General features: G+C 48.3%; 1 pseudogene; it reads right to left on the bottom strand.

Moving 5' to 3' along the window:
- LOC113959425 overlaps window positions 1–13,103 on the bottom strand; it is a 16,397-nt pseudogene extending 3,294 nt beyond the window's left edge.
- Window positions 13,104–19,823: the final 6,720 nt, after the last annotated feature.

Genomic DNA, 19,823 nt, shown 5'->3' with positions numbered 1-19,823 from the left:
GAAGAGAAGAGAAGAGAAGAGAAGAGAAGAGAAGAGAAGAGAAGAGAGAAAAAAGAGAAGAGTCTAGCTCCAGCTCCAGTCCAGAGACCTTGTAGGGTTTGACTGACTCTTCCTCTCCTCCACCCCCATCCCTGGCTGGGTCCTCTCCATGCTCCCCTCACCTGGTTGATGGCCTGGGTGATAGAGCCCATCATGCCCCCCAAGACACCCGCAACACTGGCTGCCTCATTCAGGCTGGTCGGGTCCTTCACCACTTCCTTCATCATCTGCTTGGCCTCCTCCAGAGCCTCCTGGGTGTGGGTAGCTTGTTGCAAGAATGAGCCAGAGTGAGGGAAAGCAGGCAGCAGCTCCCCTCCTGCCGAGGATGCCACACACTTGCGGCAGCCCTGGCCAAGTTGCCATGTCTGGCATATGTGTCTGGCACATGGCCAAGCCTCTCATGCAGCACCCAGAAAGAGGAGAATGCTGTTGATACATGCCCCTCCTGCTCACCTTTGGATTCTCACTGACCTCCTTGTCTGTGTACAGCATCTGCAGGGTGGACTCAGCCAGCACTTTGGTCTGGTCCAGGAGGTTCTGCTGCTGATGATAGCTGGGTATTTGGGAGGCAGTGCTGATAGCTGCTATAATGAGCAGCTCAAAGTACTGAGCTATCTGGGACACCTAGGGAAGAGCAGCATTAGCAGCTTCCAGCCCCATCTGCCTCACCCCTCTCCTTTCACCACAAGCTCCTCCGTATGCCCCAAGCACCTAATCAGTAGCTCCCATTACCTTGTGCCCCAGCTGCAAGGCCTTGGCCTGTGCCATGTTGGCCATGGGCTTTATCAGGTTGCTGATCTCCTGAACAGCTGTGATCATCTGGTTGTGCAAAGCCTGTCACAAAGAGAGGATGTTGCGTGAGGCTGCAGTCAGGCCGGGATGACTGCACACTGCTGGGAGCCAGGGGGAAGGACAACTGCCCCAGTTGCACTTGCAGCAGTATGGCCCCAACCTGCCTCCTGGGAAATATCTTCTCAGGGGCCAGCTGCTGGCTGATGGCAGCAAGAGAGGCCTGGTCCACCTCCTGTACCTCAATGGCCTCATCACACTCCTGCTGTCCTGGAGCTTTGTCCCTGCATGACAGACAGATCAGCCTGGCACTGGCAGGTGCTATGCCACCCCTTTGCCCTTGACCTCAGCTGGTGCTGGCAAGAGCCAGGATCCCTTCTCCTGAGCTGGGGGCAACCTGGTGTCAGAGCCCAGACACATGTCCCCATCAACCTATGCCAGGGCTGGAGGAGCATCTCCTGTACAGGTGTAGGAATAGATACATTTCTGGAAGAATTTGTAACGGGAAGTTAGAACTCGTTTCTCTAGGACGGCTTTCTGCCTAAGGTGGTGGCTCTTCCTAAAAGGCAGTTTCAATGCTTTCCCCCTCCCCCCCCACATAGCAAGAGAAGTTCTCTGACTTGCTTTCTGGTATGCAGAGAGATAATATGTTTACAGACATGTACAAGGCCTCCTTGGGCCAGAGAGAGTGGGGGAGGAGAGACAGAAGATACAAAAAGCCTTGGAGGAGGAGGGTCTTTGCCTTTTGCCCTGAGGCCCGATGCATGCACCATCGTAAAAAAGTGGTCATTGCATCTGAAATAAACCTTTTTTTTTAATCCTTCCACTGCCTTGGCATTCTTGGGAAGAATACCCGTGTATGTTTACCTTACAACAGGACCAGGGATAGTATCTTCCATCCCATCCCTGCCTGGCAGCAGCCGAGGAAAAGATGAGCCAAAGCATCCCTGGGGATGCTCACTTGGAGTAAGCCTGAGCAGAGGTACCCACCACTGGGGACAGGGCCATAACCAAGTGAACAGGACTTGCCTCACCTCATGCTGGTGATAAACTTCTTGATAGAGTCTGAGAATGTGTGAGAGTGGCCAGCCAACACTGACCACTGCAGTGGGTCCTTGGGGTTGACAGCCAGAGAGTGGGCAGTCTGGATGAGGCTGGCAGAGCTCTCCAGCATGGTCTTGGCCAAACAGATGATGGGCTCCATGACTCTGCACCCCTGCATAGGGAGATGATGGGCTGGTGATGAGCATGAGGGACTGTGTGTGGGAAGTTACTCCCTCCCTCTCCCACAACCCTCACCCCAAAGCAGCCCCTAGAAGCCCAAGGCTTGCTGCCACCTCCCCACCTCCCACCAAGCTCCAGCCCTGCACTGTGGCCCCATCCCAAGCTCAGGTGGAGGCACAGCTCCTCTCCCCCCTTCATATAGCCCCCATCACAGTTGGGAAAACCCCTTCCTGCCTCTGTAGCATCCTACCTCTGGGCTGATCTGGGCAGGAACCATGACAAACTCCAGGTTGGAGGCAAAGGCTGTCACGTTCTTTACAGCTTCTGTGAGAGGGGAAGTGGTAATATGGCACCACTCCCAGTTGTCCTTGTTGAACATGCTGTCCAGGGCCTGATGTGGAGAGACCAGGGCAGTTTTACATTCCCCACCATGCCCCAAATCCCATCCCCACCACAGTGCTCTAGCAGAGAGATCGCAACTCAATGATCTTCACCAGGTTGGCTGTGCTGTTGACCACCTCCTTGTCTGACTGGATGAACTGGTGCTTGGCCGCAGGGTTGGCGGTGTGGGAGGAGGCCAGGCAGCACATGTTGCACAGGGCCAAAGTGTGCTTTGCTACAATAGTGGCTGCTGACAGCACCTGCAGGGAAGAACAGAGTGAGGCAGGACCCACCTGTCCCCCCATTCTGACAGCTCTCTCTTCCCACCAGCCCCACACGGGGAACCAGTGACTGCAGAGGTCCCTCTTGGGACCCAAGAAGGATCATCAAGGTCCTGCATACCCATGCAGCCCCCTACCTGGACTGTCACTGTTGCTAGCTGGTTCCCAGTACAGCTGATGGGGTCTAATGAGACACTACTCATAATTTTGGCCAACTCTTGGGACACAGTTTTTCCTGCTAGCCTCACATTCTCTTTCATACAAGAAAATGCCTGTAACAGTGCCCCACCTCATGCTCACCTGGATGCAGGCAGGGTTGACCAGGTTCTGGCAGGCCATCTGGATAGCTTGGTTATCTCTGGCAAACTGAGTGGAGTCTACCAAGCCCTGCTGTCCAGCCTGGCTGTTGGGGTCTGAGACCCCCACAAGGTAGGCAGCCTGGGAGCATGAGTGTCAGGTGAAAAGGGGGGGGTTGCCCAACCCTTAGAAATTTATTTTTTCTGTCAGGGCCCCTAGGAAATGGAAACCTTTTAGTGTCTGATTAGTCTGTTGGGGTCCTGTAAGGGGGGAAACCTTCACCCAACAGATTCACCAATTGAGGGATGTATTCGATTTCCCTTTCATTGGGGGTCTGCATCAACAGAGAAGGGACACCCCCTCAGCAAGTCTTCCCAACATGTTATCCACCACCGGCAACTGTTAGCACCTTATAAGGACTCACTCTAACAGTGTACAGAAAACACTCTTTTTATTAATACAAATCGTGACAGGTTAATAAGATTCGTAAGTCATCAGCAATAGTGTCTAGCTACAAAAATACATTTAAAACAATCTATCAGTACCACAAAACAAGCACAAACACAAGCTCTAATACAAAAGCATCTACTAATATCTATAGTGACCACAAAACAAGTTCTAGTCCTTAAAGCAGTGATTAATGTGCATAGCCTAAATTTCTCACCTGATCGGCATCCCAGGTGGGGGGGGGGGGGGGGGGGGAAGGAAGGCAGGTGCAACTCATCAGTTGATCCCAGCAGTTTCAATGGAAAACTTCCTTCAATCTTTTACGCATTTAAATCTCCTTTTATACCTTTTTTTTTCCTTGGAGTTTCTGTGACTTTAGTCATAAGTGTTAAATCTTTGTAAAGTTAGCACCTATTCTTTCTTGATGGATGGATGACACAGGTCAAAAGGGTCACTATGTTCCCTTTCTGCAGGATGTTTTGCAAAGAAAAGCTCTGATGACTTCACATCATCCCTTCCCACATTTTCATCTGGCTATAGCAGGTGTTTATCAATGCTTGGGGAACTTTTGTGGTGCATTGTGACCTTATCAGCATCCTTCAGACGCCAGCTGGCTTTTTCTTCCAGACTCCTTATTCTCTAACTTTATCTATTACTCCACAATGAGAAAGGTAATGAGAGCTTATGCATGGTGGAGAGGCTCAAAGCAGGCATGGACTAGGGAAACTAGTAGCACTGTCCCACAGGGCTTGGAGGAATAGGGGAAGAGTGTGTACAGCAACTATGCACCATGGGTAATGCTCGGGGCATCTCACCTGGGCAGCTACCTCCGTCAACCCACAGAGAGCTTTGAAGGCGGCACTGATAGACTCGCCAAAATCAGGCAGTTTGCTGTTCTTGGTGTTCTGGGAGATGCCAGCCATGGACTCGCCTAGCACCTGAAGGACACACTGCCATGGGTTTGCTTGTTCTAAAAAACCAAACGGGAATTTTCTTTCCCCTGCTGCAATGTGGGGGAGGGATATTGAATGGGGAGGACAGTTTTTTGCCTTGGGTGATTGACCTACACAAAGGAGCTGGCTGGCAGAACTACATTCCAGGCTGATGGCCTTCTCTAAGGCTGGGGGGGGTGGGGTAGTTTTTCTCCCCTCCTCTCCTTGGAAGGGACACTTCACTTTTTGCCTTAACAGGGGCAAGGCATGTGTTGGAAAAGCTCTGAGGCCGTTTTGCTCTTGACCTGGTCATCTGGCTGTTCTCTGACCTCGGTCTGCTCTGTTGCCAACTGGACCTACTCAGATTTCGTCAGAGAGGTTTGGCCCATCCTGCAGAGGAACCTTTTGGGGAGGGGGTCATCTTTCTTTTTCCCTCCTCCGATCCTGTGTTTTGGCAGCAGTTTGTGCTCGTTGAGGAAAGGGGGGAGTCCTGACCACAGCCAGCCGCAGACATCGTGAGTTTTGTGGGAAAGAAACCGCCCTCCTTTCCTCTTTTTTCCCCTTCCCCTCCTCGGTGGGTGGGGGGGAAATCACCATTGTTGGCTTCTCCCACAATCCAGGGCCCCATGCGGCGACTGCCAGAGCCCAACAGTGCCTCCTGCCGACCATCACAGAGCACTACAGGCTCTGCTCCTCCAGTGATCCAACAGCATCCCCTGCCAATCGTGATTAGAATCGTGCTAGAGGACAGAGAAGTATCAAACTGTTTCCTTTTTGAAGGGGACTTTTGGGGTACAGGATTATTGTTTAGTTGTTTTTGTGTTCTCTTGCTGTTTTTGCCAATATACATATATCCTTTAATAAAGGGTTGTTATTTCTTCCTTTTTCAATACTTCCTAGATTGGAACCTCTTAATTTCGGATTTACAATTGCTGAGAGAGAGGAGTTTGGTCTACCTCATAACTCATCCTCCTTAGCAAAACACTCCAGTCTGTTTAAACTGAGACACACACCATGCACAGGTTAGAGACCACTTCCCACTCCTGCAGTGGTCCCAGGCTCAGAGCTCACTGTGCTTCATCAATGGGCGAGAAATCACCTTTCCTTTTGTCCTCACATCCTTCCCAAACCTCCATCCCCACCTCAGGGATCACCTTGGAGTTCTCCATGATGCTGTCAAGGCAGTTGAAATAGGACATGTCATTGACAGTCTGAGTGGGGTTCTCCAATAACTCCTTCACCATCTACAGGGACATGGCTGTCACATCCAAGGCAAGGGTCCATGCCCTTCACTTGCACCTTCCCTTTGCTTCCTCCCTCCCTCCCCTCGCAGCAAGGTTCAACTGCCCCCTCCTCACCATCTCAGCACCCCTCCATCTCAGCCCCTCCACTGCCTTGGCAAGATGCGACTTCTCATCTCCAGCTCCCACAGGGCATTGTCACACTCCTTGCCAGGGACAGGGGACACACCCACAGATCAATGCCAGCTCCATCACCTGGCCCCACTGTTACAGCAAGCAGCTCACAGGGAACAATTCCTTCTACCATGCTGCTGCCACCAGATGGTTCTTGAGGTTGGGGGCTGTGGGATCAGCAGAGAGCACCTTTGCAGCCAGCAGCAGCTTACTGGAGGACATGGAGATACTCTTCAAGTTGGACACCACCTGGGCCCGGTCTTCCTTATTCTGCAAGGAGCCAAGAAGAGTTACCTGAAACAGGTTTCCAAGCTCCACACCAACCCTGGGTCTTCTCCAGTGGTTTCTAAGCTGAGCTGGTTTCCCCTTCATCCAACTAGTCCACCAACAACAAGGATACAACAGCAATGTTCTCTGAACCAACCGAGGCCACTTTCCCTCTGCTGCTGCAGTTTTGCACAGCCCCTGACTGCCATCTCACCAACTACATGGGCCATAGCCACCCTAACCACTGCTGCCTGCCCAGGCACCCCAAACCTCTCACTGTACCCAGGATCCCCCAACAGGCATTTACTGACACCTGAGACTGGTTGGCCATCTCCACTCTTACCTACAGGAACTCATTGAAGTCCTTTCCAAATTTGCTGGAGGATGCGGCCAGGTCTTGAGAGGTGCCATGTGACACCTGCACCATCTTGTTGGCGCACTGGTTTAGCCCCACTGCTGCCTGGTTCAGCTGGCTCTGCGCATCCTGGAAACTCTTGGTGCTGGGAAGAAACTGGAGACAAGGAGAAGAGTTAGGAGAGGTGGTTCACCCTGCACAGCCCCTTGCCCAGCATCTCACCTCCAGCTTGTGCACAAGCTTCTTCTTGATGGCATTCTGGACTGTGGTGTTGGTTGCCAAGTTGAGTCCCTCTGCCACCTTGGGCAGCCACTGCTACTGCTCCTCACTGTCCAGGTTGGCTGCAGCTCCGTTGAGAAAGCAAAAAACCCATCACACCTTGCAGAAGCCACTGCATCCCTTGTCCTCCTGACAGCAGTGGCTGTGCTCTGATCTGATGCCAGGGAACATCCTCCAGGCATCCTGTCTGCTTACGGCATGAGGGTTATGCTTGAAGCCTCTACTAGAGAGCTCAGCAACAGGAGAGCTAACAGCTCCTCTGCTACCACCCACAGCCTCAGGAGGAGTCCCACTCCATTGCACAGGTCCTTTTCTCAGTGCAGGACTTTACTCCAGGAACGGCTCCCCACCCCAGAGACTTCTCATCACCTCCATAGCACTGAGCTAATGGCATCAGACAGGGACTGGAGCCAGTCCCCATCCTCCTGCATGCCACAAACCTTTGCAGCCTCCACCATTTTGGCGGTGGCATCAGCCAGGATCTTGGCTGCACTCAGCAGTTTGCTCAAGTTCTCCAGGTTCGTCTCTCCTTCTATGTTGGCTTTGATGGTGTTGACAAGGTCAGAGGTTGCCTGGGCCAGAATACAAGCCTCACGCACCATTTCCCCTGGAAAGAAAAGAAGGATGGCCTGTTAGCAAGTCCCATGGGCTTCCCAATACCTCCCCATCCATCATGCTCTACCTTGGGTGCCATCAGCCACCCTCACCTGTGTCAGCCATGGAGCTGAATATGTTCTCAGTGACATTGAGGATGATGCCAGTGGCTTCGTTGTAGTCCCCAATGGGCTACCTGCCCATGATGTTGCTTGATGTGCTGCAGAAGATCATTCAAGGTCTGGGTGATGGCTGTGGCTGCCACCCCCACCTGCTTCACAAGACTGCCTTGGAGGCCTCCATGCAGCCCTCTGCTGACTTGGCCACTGTCCTAGTTAGAACAGCTGGGACCAGCCCATCACTGTGTGGGTGTAACCCAAAACTGTGTATTCTACACCCTCCATGCCATTTCCCAGAAACTGTTAACAATAGACCACTTGCAGCAGATGCCCAGAGCCCGCCTGACCCCTCAGGCTATAAACTGGGTGTTAAGAGGCCTGTGAGATAGGATGATGCTCCTGTCCTCACACCCATTGTGGAACTCCCCGCCCTGAGGGAGCTAATGAGCATTCCTGCCTGAACCTGAGGATATATAATCTTGGGGTCTTGGGACTTCTGGTACCACTTGTGGGATCCAGAGAAGGACCAGAACCTCGACCAGACTGTGATTACCACTTTTAACCAGACTGCAACAGCACCCTCCACCAGACTACAACCAGCACTCTCACCAACAGGTTTTCCCTCTCCTTTTACTTTGGACTCAAGGGGACCACGTGGGGTTCAGCAGGGGGAGGGGGACCCAACAAACACCACTCTGTTCATGCCCCAGGGTACTGGGTTATACATCTGGGTTTTGTGGGTTAAAACCAATTGTTTGTCTGTGTAATTGTATTTATTGTATTACTTTTATTAAATTGTTATTCTGACTTATAATCTCTTCTGAGCTGAGTTCATTTCCCCTGCTGGTTTACCTTTAAACCAACACATTTTTGGCGCCCAATGTGGGGCAGAGAGAGAAGTCAGAATCACAATTTCATTTTAAGCATTTGTCTATTTGGATACAGAAACTCCCTGATCACCATGTTGTTTGATGTATTCATGTGGATGTTGTATCTGAACCTGTTCATATTTCTACATATGGGGAACTATTTACCTATTCTGATGCTCTCTTTAAGACCAGGGAAAGGGATCAAAATTGCTTTATTAATATATTGTGTTTATGTTGTCATAACATCAGAAGCAGTGAGTTTCATTGTGAATGTGTATTCAGTCTTGTTTGTCTGTCCTGGTTTGGATTGCTACCTCTGGGACCTCATTGAAAATCGCACCCAGCCTTTTGAGGGAACAGGAGGGAATGGTTGTTTCCAGCCTTTCACCTCCTTCTTCCCCTTCAGACCTGCTACAACAGTCTTTGAAAATATTGAGTTTCCTTTTGATGTTAAAGACAGCGTAATGTCGTTGTTAGTGTTGCTTTGTCTGCTCTGTACTGTCTACACCATGCTTAGGGTCAGAACAGGGCCTTCTAGGGAGGTTGTCTGGATGCCTGCCCTGGGAGTGGATAATGTCGAGTGGCACGGGAAGTGGGAGGACATCGGTCAGTATTTGGAGAAGTTTTCTCCTCCAATGATCTGGAAATTCCCCCCTGAACAACTGCAGGATCCTGTTAGCATGATAAGATTTGTGAAGGAAAAATGCTCTGGCAGCTCCAGAGATGGTCAGCTCACAGTAACCTGCTGGGCCCTGGCCACTGCCTGCCGGACACTACTTGACATGGCACAGCACTGTCAGGGGGAGGAGAGAAAGAGCAAATCCACAGGCAGCACGTCCACCCAAACCACAACTGAGTCAAAGGGAAAAAGAAATAAATCAACCAGCACCATGTCTACACAAACCGTCGAGGAACCAGAAGGACAACCAAAACCAATAGCAGTAGCCCTTGTCCAGAAAAGGAAATCAAAGACTAAATCAGGGAATGATGATGAAGAGGCAGGACCTTCATATCCACTGAAGGAGACAGAGCCAGATATTATCACTTGGTCCCTATCCCTGGGTGAACTATGTGAGCTCCGGAGAGAGTTCACACGACAGGTGAATGAGTCCATTCTGACCTGGCTGCTCCGAATCTGGGATGCCGCAGCTAACGATACGATTCTAGATGGGAGTGAAGCAAGACAACTGGGATTCCTGTCTCGAGATGTAGTCATTGATCAGGGGATTGGAAGGAGGCAGGAAACTCTCAACCTCTGGCGATGACTGTTGTCCAGTGTGAGGGAGAGATATCTTTGTAAGGAGGACCTCCACGTACAGCAAGGACAGTGGAACACGATGGAACAAGGTATCCGGTGCTTAAGGGAGATAGCTGTACTGGAGATAATCTTTTCAGAGGATGAAAGATTCCCTAAAAGTCCAGATGGTGTACAGTGCACATCCCAGATGAGGTTAAAGTTTACACGACTTGGACCAGAAATGTAATCCTGCTACTTAGCAACGTTGCAATGGAGGGAGGGAAAGGACAAGGTGGGTGCGTTGGTCAGTAAACTCAAGATTTATGAAGACACTGTCACCGCCCCATTATGAGCCCATGTCTCATCTGTGGAAACCAAACTGACTGAACATGTCCGAAGCCTGGAAGAGAAGACTGAAGAGGGTCACCAGAAGCTAAGAGAGGAAATTAAGGAAGGGATCTTCCATATCTCACCAGGACAAACAAGAGTCTCTGCTATCAGGAGCAGGCGTCCCCCAGCTAAGGAGAGAGGGTACACTCCACATGGCAACCTATGGTTTTACCTCCATGAGCATGGAGAAGATATGAGGAAGTGGGATGGAAAACCCACCTCGTCCTTAGCAACCCGGGTACGTGAATTGAAAAGAGGAACAAGTACCACAAGGAACTCTTCAAGGGTAAATGCTGCTCCTGTCTCTCATGGGCAAGACTCCAGACGGTACAGGACTGATGATACGTCTGATCCTCTTGAAGGGACCTCCAGGTCATACTTACAAGAAGAGCGCAGTGAGTACCATGACCAGGACTAGGGGTACCCTGCCTCTAGCCAGATAGAGGAGAGGGACAATCAGGTCTGTTGGACAGTGTGGATTCAGTGACCTGGCACATCAGATCCACAAAGATATAAGGCCTTAGTTGACACTCGAGCACAATGTACTTTAATGCCATCAAGATACGTAGGGGCAGAATCCATCTCTATTTCTGGGGTGACAGGGGGATCACAACAACTGACTGTACTGGAAGCTGAAGTGAACCTGACTGGGAAGGAATGGCATAGACACCCCATCGTGACTGGCCCAGAGGCCCCGTGTATCCTTGACATAGATTACCTGAGGAGTGGGTATTTCAAAGACCCAAAAGGACTTCGTTGGGCTTTTGGCATAGCTACTGTGGAGACAGAGGAAATTAGACAGTTGAACACCTTGCCTGGTCTCTCAGAGGACCCTTCTGCCATGAGACTGCTGAAGGTTGAAGAACAATTGGTACCGATGGCCACAGCAACAGTACACCGTTGGCAATACCGCACCGACCAAGACTCCGTGACTCCTATACATAAGATGATCTGTGAACTGGAGACCCACGGGGTGGTCAGCAAGACTCGCTCACTCTTTAATAGCCCTATATGACCAGTGCGTAAGTCCAGCGGAGAGTGGAGGCTGATGGTGGATTACCGTGGACTCAGTGAAGTCACACCACCCCTGAATGCTGCTGTGCCGGACATGCTGGAACTTCAGTACGAACTGGAGTCCAAGGTAGTCAAGTGGTATGCCACCATTGACATTGCCAATGCCTTTTTCTCCATTCCTTTGGCAGCGGAGTGCAGACCACAATTCGCCTTCACTTGAAGGGGTGTGCAGTACACCTGGAATCGACTGCCCCAGGGGTGGAAACACAGTCCCACCATTTGCTATGGACTGATCCAGACTGCACTGGAAAAGGGCGAGGCTCCAGAACATCTACAGTACATTGATGACATCATTGTATGGGGGAACACAGTGGGGGAAGTCTTCGAGAAAGGAGAGAAGATAATCCAGATTCTCCTAAAAGCTGGTTTTGCCATTAAACAAAGTAAGGTCAAGGGATCTGTTCAGGAAATTCAGTTCCTAGGAGTGAAGTGGCAAGATGGACGCCGTCAGATTCCAATGGAGGTGATTAACAAAATAGCAACCATGTCCCCACCAACCAGCAAGAAGGAAACACAGGCTTTTCTAGGCACTGTGGGCTTTTGGAGGATGCATAGCCCTGAATACAGTCAGATTGTAAGTCCTCTCTACCTTGTGACATGGAAGTAAAATTATTTCCAGTGGGGCACTGAACAACAACAAGCCTTTGAACAAATTAAACAGGAGATTGCCCATGCAGTAGCCCTTGGGACAGTCAGGACAGGACAGGATGTGAAGAACATGCTCTACACTGCAGCTAGGGAGAATGACCCTTCCTGGAACCTCTAGCAGAAAGTGCCTGGGGAGACCCAAGGATGACCGCTGGGATTCTGGAGTCGGAGATACAAAGGATCTGAAGACAGCTGTACCCCAACTGAGAAAGAGATCCTGGCTGCTTATGAAAGAGTTCAAGCTGCCTCAGAAGTGATCCGCACCAAAGCACAGCTCCTCCTGGCACCCCGACTACCAGTGCTGGGCTGGATGTTCAAGGGAAAAGCTCCTTCTACACATCATGCCACCGATGCCACATGGAGTAAGTGGATTGCTCTGATGCCTGCTCAGCTGGTGCTAAAGAAAAAACTCAGGAGCAGTTAATTGAGGGTGAGATAAGGAAAGGGTTTAATTGTACCAAGGCAATAGATGTTACAAGACGTGCGCGCCGGCTGTGCTTGCGATGTTACATTTTATAATACCATCCATCCCATCCCAAGCGTGTCTACTCTGTAACCTTTGCTCTGGTCTGCCCCTTTTGAGACCACCTCTTCATCACCATCACCATCTTCAGAGCACAAAGGGTACACAGTCACTTAGTTCTTGACTCTGTTCTGTTGTTCAGGCCTAGATATGGGTGTTCTCTAAACAGTATAGGCCTTGCCTTGACAAGAGACTAAACATTTCTACTGGATTCGGGGGTAGGATTGATATAGGGTGCATGGAATGGGGTAAGAGGGTTGAGGAATGTGTAAACTACTTGTGCTACAGGGTAAGGGAACGAGGGCTGCTGCTTTTAAAATCTACTTCTACTACTTATAAAACTTACAAAAATTAGAAAAATAAAAAACTAATAGGGGCTTAAGGCATCACTGATCACACAGTGAACCCGGATAGGGAATCCTAATTGCCCTGGGATTCTGGAAATTATCACCAACTGGCCCGAAGGTGAGAGTTTCGGACTGTCCTCTGAAGAAGAAGAGGAGCAGGTGACATGGGCTGAGGAGGCCCCACTGTATAACCAGCTACCAGAAGATGAAAAGCGATATACTCTCTTCACGGATAGCTCCTGTCGCATTGTAGGGACAAACCGAAAATGGAAGGCAACCATATGGAGTCCCACACGGCGAGTTGCAGAAGTGACCGAAGGACAAGGTGGGTCAAGTCAGGTTACAGAGCTTAAAACCATTCGACTGGCTTTGGATATAGCTGAATGAGAGAAGTGACCAAGACTCTATCTCTACACTGACTCATGGATGGTGGCCAATGCTCTGTGGGGATGGCTAGAGCCAACTGGCAGAGCAAAGGGAAACCCATCTGGGCGGTGGAGATATGGCAGGACATCGCTGGCCAGGTAGAGAAACTGAGCGTGAAGGTCTGTCACGTAGATGCTCATGTACCCAAGAGTCGGGCTAATAAAGAGCATCGTAACAACGAGCAGGTGGACCAAACTGCCAGGATTAAAGTCTCTCAGGTAGATCTGGATTGGCAGCACAAAGGAGAATTATTTCTGGCTCGATGGGCCCATGATGCCAGGGGAGAGATGCAACATACAGATGGGCTTGTGACCGAGGGGTGGATCTAACCATGGACAGTATCTCACAGGTTATCCATGACTGTGAGACATGTGCTGCCATCAAGCAGACCAAATGGGTGAAACCTCTATGGTATGGTGGACAGTGGTTGAAATACAGGTATGGGGACGCCTGGCAAGTTGACTACATCACGCTCCCTAAACCTGCCAAGGCAAGCGCTATGTGCTGACCATGGTAGAAGGAACCACTGGATGGCTGGAGACATACCCCGTGCCTCAAGCCACTGCCCGGAATACCATCCTGGGCCTTGAAAAACAAGTCCTGTGGCGACATGGTACCCCGGAGAGAATTGAGTCTGACAATGGGACCCATTTTAAAAATGGTCTCGTAGACACCTGGACCAAAGAGCATGGCATTGAGTGGGTGTATCATATCCCCTACCATGCACCAGCGGCTGGTACATGGACTGGTGAAAACCACCCTGAAGGCACTGTGTGGGGAGCCTCTCAAATACTGGGAGGTGTATTTAGCAAAGGCCACCTGGTTGGTCAACACCCAAGGTTCCATCAATCGAGCTGGCCCTGCCCAATCAGAACCTTTGCATACTGTAGATGGAGATAAAGTCCCCGTGGTGCATATGAGAGGAATGTTAGGGAAGACTGTTTGGATTAGTCCCACCTCAAGCAAAGGTAAACCCATCCGAGGGATTGTTTTTGCTCAAGGACCTGGTTTCACCTGGTGGGTAATGCAAAAAGATGGGGAGACACGTTGTGTACCACAAGGGGACCTAATTTTGAGTGAGAATGGTCTGTAATGTTTCACTGTATATATATATATATAAGTGTATATAGTTTTAAGGAGACATAGTTTTTGAGGGGATTAATTTGGGCATGACATGGATGGCATAGAATAAGGGGTGGATAATGTCCTAGTTAGAACAACTGGGACCGATTCATCACTGGATGGGTGTAGCCCAAAACTGTGTATTCTATAGCCTTCCATGCCATTTCCCAGAAACTGTTGTCAGTAGAGGCCTGCAAGGTGGGGGGATGTTCCTGTCCTCATGCCCTTTTTGGAATTCCCCGCTCTGAGGAAAGGACTGATCATCCTTTTATGGAATTCCCCACTCTGGGGGAGGGACTGAACATTCCTGCCTGAGCTGGAGAATATATAAACCTGGAGTTTCAGAACCTTTCCACCACTCGTGGGATCCAGAGGAGGACTGCAGCTCACCGCTCTCAACCAGACTGCAGCTCACCGCTCTCAGTCGGACTGAGACCACCACCCTCGACTGAGTTGCAATCACCACTTTTGACTGGACTGCAGCAGCTCTCCCACCGGCAGGTTTTTCCCCTCTCCCTTTGCTTTGGGCTCAGGGGGGGGGCCAAGGAGCACTGCTTTGTTTGTGCCCCGGGGTGCTGGGTTGTACATTTGGGCTTTGTGGGTTAGGACCTGTTGCTTGTCTGTGTGGTCCTACTTATTGTATTATTTTATTAAATTGTTATTCTGACTTGTAAACTCTCTTTTGAGTTGGGTTGGTTTCCCCTACTGGTTAACTTTTAAACCAGCACAGTGGGTAATGGAGAGGGATGAAGAAACATAATGTGTACCTCAAAGGGATTTGATTTTTGGGTGAGAATAGTCTGTAATGTTGAATTGTATAATATTGGTTGCTGAATGACACTGCCACTGTATGTCATAACTACCATGGACATTGAGGATGGACTGCTTCAGATACACCAGTCGTGAGCTCCTGATGCAACTTGCAACCAACCGACAGCACACCATCCCTCCTGCCCTGGAAGACATCTAGGACAGATAGAACCCACAGTCATGCACTAAATGAACTCAACAGAAGTCTTGGAGGGACAGCCATTGACTATGAAATGATACCTGTGCTTGTATATATATATATATATTTATATTTATTTAGTTGGAAGTTGTAGGATCTGGGCATGATGTAGATGGTATAGAATAAAGGGTGGATAATGTCCTGGTTCTGACCAGGACAGGGTTAATATTTTTCAGTAACCGGGATGTGGTGTAACTAAGACCTAGATGTTATTCTATACCATCTCATGTCATTGCCAGGGACAGGGGGAAGGGACACTCTCTTCTGGGGAGAAGGGGTTCTTCCACTCAAGGAAATGTGGAGGGGGAGAGCCGATTGGTATTTGTTTATTGTTGGGGGCTTTCTGTGTAAATCGTTTATTTGTCTTATACCTTTTGTTATTAGTGTTGTACTGTTACTGTTGGTTTTCTTATGTCATTGCTGTTTCCAGTAAATTGTTCTTATCTCAACCTGTGATCTTTGCCTTTTGTGCTTCCAATAGGAGGTGGAGGGGGAGCAAGTGGCAGTGTGGTTTTAGCAGGAGTACTAAATTGGATAATACCATTCCTAAAGCATGACACTTGGTCATTGCTAGATGGTTCCACAATAAATCTCACAGTGGACCAGAAAATGTCGCAAACCAAGTGTAAAGAATGTGGACAACACCAGGAATTTATGCCTCTGCAAAAAGGATTGGGGGGGAATGCAAAACTTGTCAGCAATTTATTGTTACCAAGACCCCTGAGCATAAGGGTGTATGACCCCCAGCATGCTTTCCTTTTCAGAAGTTACCAATTAGTTATGCAGATGTGCCATCATCATTAGGATATAAGCATTTGTTGGTAATAGTGGACCAGTTAACAGAGTGGGTAGAAGCTTTTCCTACCCAAAAGGCAGACTCAGGAACTATGGTAAAAATTTTACTGAAGGAAATCATTTGTAGGTATGGAGTACCAGAAGTAATAGATTCAGATAGAGGCTGACATTTTGGAGCAACTATATGCATTCAAGTATTCAAGGCATTGGGGATTTTACAACAATTGCATACTCCTTACCACCTCCAATCATTAGGGAAAGTAGAGAGGATGAATAAGACAATCAAAGAAAAATTAACCAAAGTATGCATGCACACAGGATTAAAATGGCCGGAGGCTCTAAATCTAGTTTTATGGGACATAAGAAATGTACCCAAGCAACCAAAGTTTTAATAAGATAGAAAGAGGCAGCCCAAATCTATCTCATGATCATGAAATTGCAAATCTTAGGACTCTGTCTATGGTGGGATCTGACTGGGGCATGATTTTTATAAAAAGAACGGGTGACCTCAATGGGACGCAAAGGAGGGTCATCGAAAATCAAAGAAAAATAACCTCTTTGAGTTATAAGGGAATAGCGGTTCTCATCCCTAGTGTTCCAAGAAAAGAAACCCTTGTTTTCTGCTGTGGAACAGATAGGGCCCAAGATTTACTTCTGATAGAACACACTAGTAGAGACAAATCACACTGTTTTGAGAGCACCTCTTGCTGTATAACACTAGATTCTGGATGTTGTGAGCAGGGAGTTTCCAGGAGTATCTGCTAAAAGGGTACTTATTGATGTATCTTTTGAGATTGTGATACCAGTAATGATGACCGTCTCTTCATCTACTGGGTTACGAAATACAACTCCCTTGAAAATGAAGAAACTGACCCCACTAATATCCAAAATTGGGACATATGCTATCAAAAATGTGGTTCAGCAACAAATGTTACTTAATCCTTCCTGGTCATTAAAATGAGTAGAATTGTCGATGCAGGTAAATGTTACCTCCATGAAGCTAATCTGAGTACCATATATAGGTACATTCCCCATAGGATGGCTAGTTTGGCTACATGGATGAACATTGTCCCCTGCCAAACAAATGAAAAGAAGTCTGACTAGTGTCTCCTCAGGATTAAGAATGGGAATTGGAATACTTAATGGTATAGATGCTGAGATACTTGCAAACAAACTCAGTACAACATTTAGTGAGCTGGAAAAACTGAACCAACCCTTAAGATCTTCTCTATCAGCATTAAGGACCAAACAATGGTTCACGTCTGACACAATGCCTCAATGGGGGAAAAATTAACAAAAATGACAATCAGTTGATCATAGGTGCACTCGGAATAGTCCAGGACACTATCTCATTAGCTCTTAGTTGTATACAGGCATAGTTGTGGATGCAATTTACAGTATCAGCAATAATAAGAGAAGGTGAAGAAGGCATTTTACCCACTGAGATTCCAAAAGTAACTTGGGACAATGCAATCAAATTTGAAAAGGAATTTCAATCCTGGTGATATTTAGTTAATTTCACTTAGCACCCTGTCAACCATAAAGCTTCTGCCTTTGTATTAACAATAGCATCCGTACTTAATATATAGCCTATTATAGCATTAGGATTAAGCCATGAGAAAACTGTACTTTATCCAATAGGACACAGAGTGTGGGTTTGTGGAACAGGAGATGAATGGCAAACAACTGATATGTATCCATGTGTAGTGTGTGATCAATGGGGATTTATATGCGAAAGTAACGCCATCAGAGGCCAAGATATTTGCCTTGACACTGAGCAGAATATTTGTCATTTTGAGATGTAGGAAACCTCTGAAACAGTACTTGTATATATTGGGAAAGGATGTGTTTATATGAGAACTCTCTGTGAATCTATATTTGTAGATAACAATACTGTAGATATAAATAACCACTCAAATATCTGTGCGTGTAACTTTGCTTACACAATGGGCTGCGATTTTAATTATTCAGCTCCGATTACCTCCTACTAGTTGCTACAACCCAAATACACCTTGGTTAAGGAATTATTACCCACTCCCATTGGAATGAATCTTACACTGGTAAAGAAGTTATTACAACATAAAGACTTAAATCAACTGCTGAAGAAAATCCACAAGAGTGGACAAAAAACCCTAATCATGGTGCACCATAATGTGAAAGAAATACAGCAGGTTTTAGAGAGAGCAAAGAGAGATGCAGGACAACAATGGTGGGACATTTTTAGTGGGTGGTCACTGAGAGCCACAGAAATCTCTAACTTCATGTTCCATCCCATGATAGTCTGGTTGAGTCGGATTTTGTTATGTCTATCGCATTAATATTATATATGAAAATACTGAAAATGAATAGGCACTTTGAGAAATTCCAGGGACTCTGTCTAAATTATTAGCAGGAATGATGAATAAAACTAAAGGGGGCACTGCTGGGGATTAAAATATAGAATATTAGAAATTAATTTTGTAGGCTTAAGTTTAACTGTAACTTGTTTACAGTTTAACATGAGTGGGTTTGGCTCAAAACTTAGCATAGGTGAACTCTAAATGAACTCTGTTTTTTAGAATCATAGAATCAGCTGGGTTGGAAGGGACCTCCGAGATCATCAAGTCCAACCCTTGATCCAATACCACCGCAGTTACTAGACCATGGCACTAAGTGCCACATCCAGTCTCATCTTAAAAAACTCCAGGGATGAAGAATCCACCAGTTCCCTGGGCAACCCATTCCAGTGCCTGATTACCCTCTCTGTAAAGAATTTCTTTCTAATATCTAATCTAAATGTCCCCCGGCAGAGTTTAAGACCATGCCCTCTTGTCTTACTGATAGCTGCCTGGGACAAGAGACCAACCCCCACCTGGCTACAACCTCCTTTCAGGTAGTTGTAGAGAGTGATGAGGTCTCCCCTGAACCTCCTTTTCTCCAGACTGAACAACCTCAACTCCCTCAACCACTCCTCATAGGACTTGTACTCAAGTCCCTTCATCAACCTCGTTGCTCTTCTCTGGACCTGCTCCAGCACCTCAATATCCTTCCTGAACTGAGGGGCCCCAAACTGGACACAGTACTTGAGGTGTGACCTCACCAGCACTGACTACAGGGGAAGAATCACTTCCTTGGACCTGCTGGCCACACTGTTCCTGATACAGGTCAGGATGCCATTGTCCTTCTTGGCCACCTGGACACACTGCTGGCTCATGTTCAACTTCCTGTCAATCCAAACTCCCAGGTCCCTTTCTGCCTGGTTACTCTCCAGTCACTCTGTCCCCAACCTGTAGCACTGCATGGGGTTGTTGTGGCCAAAGTGGAGGACCGGGCACATGGTCTTGTTGAATCTCATTCAGTTGGAATCAACCCAGCACTCCAGATTGTCCAGGTCCCTCTGCAGGGCCCTCCTGCCTTCCAGCTGATTGACACTCCCCTCCAATTTAGTGTCATCTGCAAATTTGCTGATGGTGGACTCAATCCCCTCATCCAAAACATCAATAAAGATATTAAACAGAACTGGGTCCAACACTGATCCCTGGGGGACACCACTAGTGACCGACCACCAACTGGATGCAGCACCATTCACCATCACCATCTGGGCCCGGCCCTCCAACCAGTTCCTAACCCAGCAGAGAGTGCCCCTGTCCAAGCCGTGGTCTGTCAATCTTTTCAGTAGTATGTTGTGGAAGACAGTGTAAAAGGTTTTGCTGAAATCCAGGTAGACTACATCCACAGCCTTCCCCTCATCCACCAGGCGAACCACCTGATCATAAAAGGAGATCAGGTTGGTCAGACAGGACCTGCCCATCCTAAACCTGTGCTGACTGGGTCTGATCCCTTGTCCATCTTGTAGGTGCTGTGTGATTGCACTTAGGATGATCTACTCCATAACCTTGCCAGGCACTGAGGTCAGGTTGACCGGCCTGTAGTTTCCTGGGTCCTCCTTCCGGCCCTTTTTGTGGATGGGCGTGACATTTGCCAA

Source organism: Corapipo altera, unplaced genomic scaffold (genome assembly GCF_003945725.1).
Source record: "Corapipo altera isolate COAL_440 unplaced genomic scaffold, ASM394572v1 60930, whole genome shotgun sequence".
NCBI lineage: Eukaryota > Metazoa > Chordata > Aves > Passeriformes > Pipridae > Corapipo > Corapipo altera.
This window is presented reverse-complemented; position numbering and strand designations above follow the sequence as displayed.